We start from the raw sequence: 2,285 nt of genomic DNA on the forward strand, positions 1-2,285 counted from the left end.
CCGCCGACCGGTCGTGATCCGCGTCGGTCCGGTCCTGCCTCACCTCCCGCATTCTCAGCTGCTCGCCGTCGCACACGACCGCTCCCAGCCACACCTCTTGTCCCACCTTGCCGGTAGTTGCTACACAGTTTCCCTAGCCACACCTTGCGCCGGTATCCCTACCCCTTCGCTTCACGAAGGCGACACCCACGGGGCAGCAATGGCCTTCAGCCTCGGCACTGAGGCAACTCCAAGTGGCGGCTCTCAGTCCCGCCACCGCTCGCCGAGGTGCGGATCCTGACGAGGAGGAGTCGAGCCGGTGGTAGTCGGCCGATAGCAGCCATAAACACGGCTTTGTGCCCCATTTTAATAAAAATGGGGCGGGGGGAAACCTCTTTCGATCAAAATAATAATTATTCTGCACATTTGGGTGACTTTCAACGACTGCACTTGCTATTGTGTGTAGAAAAATACAGAGAGCTGATGTATTGTGGATGGGCTACTTCCTACCCTCCCAAATCCACTGCCATGAATTTTTTGAGAGGCAAGCTTAGGAAGGTGGTTCAGAGAGATGCTGAACTAGAGATGGTTCAGAGAGATGCTCCTAAGTTGTATGGAAAGAACTAGATATGCTCTTAATAACGTGTATTTTTGTAGACAGTGTGGTTATCAGCAGTCAATGGTCAAAGCTAGCGAATAAGCCCAAAGATCACAAACTTTCTTGTCGCCATGCGTGAGTCACCAGCATCACGTCTCCTGTGCAACAGACAACATGAGGAGGGGCACCAATCAGAGAGCCCAGACACGAGAGATCAGCTATGGCCTATATTGTGTTATATCACGTCTCCTGTTCGGAAATACTTCATCAAAATGGATGAAAATGAATGCATCTAAAACTAAAATACATCTAGATACATCAATTTCAATGACAAGTATTTTTGGACGGAGGGAGTACACTCTACCAGTCTCGCTGATCAGGATGCATGCATGCATGGCAATCGAGCTCCTCTGGAATCTTATTGGCCACCATACCATTGTCTTACCAGTATGGGCGTTGATCATGGCCACATGGGCGTTCTAGATGCTGTCTTGCTAGCTAATCATAGGAAACGGCTTAAGAAACTAGCGATGTTCCAGGGAAGTTCATGTGCGGACTCGAGGCTGATCGACACCTGGAAATGCCCTTGTCTGCATTGCACGACCGAACCCGACCGGTCCACCTGCGAAAATAGGTCAAAATTGTTTTCTTACGATCGGTTGATTGATTGATTGATTTGTTCTAGCAATTAAGCAGGGCTAAGACACCATCAAAGATCTCGATTTGTATTATGATGATCCTGAGTATATATGGTACTGGTTATACGATCTTATATATTCTTCAGAAATCAAGTAGTTTAAGTTCATGGTCCTATACAGAAAAGAAAGATGCTTAGATTACAATCTTTTTCTCTCGAGAAAACTGGATCGATCGAACCTTGATTAAAATCATGTTCCCAACAACCATGAAACAAACACATGTACTGCATATCACCTAACATCATGCATGCCCACTTGCCACTTGGAGGGGAACATTGCACTACTTGCATCAGGATTTGCACTGCACATATACGATGCTGTGTGCCGACAAGTTGCGTGGCTCGAGGGAGTTTGATTAATCTGGCCATGCATCTGGTCTGAGCTAGTTGCTGATCATCGTACTATCAAATGGGGCATCAGATCGCCATGTCCCGATCGCAGGATCCATGCATGAAACGCGGATCACAAGTGTTATAAGCAATGGCGAACCACATGCAATTGCATGATTAACTTTGAACACCTGGTTTCAGCCGAGCAAGGCAGAGAAACAAAAGTATCATTAGTTGGATGATCAAGCTGATTAAACTAAGTTGTATATTTGTCTATATCTCTTCATTTAGGCAAACGAGAGTATTCTTCTACAGTTTTGCCAGGTCTCAGTCCATCAAGATGTTTTTATGTCTCAATCGATTAAAAAAAAGTACTCTACACTCGCAACTAGGTCCATGATTAATTGCAGAGAAACAAAAGTATGATTAATTGCATTTTTCTAAACCGTCCGAGACTTAGAAAATCTCAGTCCATGTCCATCGAAAAATAGATGAGCCCCCATTTTTAAGACACACGCCTCGGTTAACTAGTAAAAATAAGTTGTAATATACATTCCTGCAAAGATACTTCTTTGTCGGACATATAAGAACCAAACGGCCCTTACTTGGTAGGGGCCTTTTGGGAGGCACATGAGACCCTTAAGAGTGATTGAACCGTCTTTTTCTCGATGAGTTGTGGGG

This window comes from Triticum dicoccoides, chromosome 7A, assembly GCF_002162155.2.
Source record: "Triticum dicoccoides isolate Atlit2015 ecotype Zavitan chromosome 7A, WEW_v2.0, whole genome shotgun sequence".
Classification (NCBI taxonomy): Eukaryota; Viridiplantae; Streptophyta; class Magnoliopsida; order Poales; family Poaceae; genus Triticum; species Triticum dicoccoides.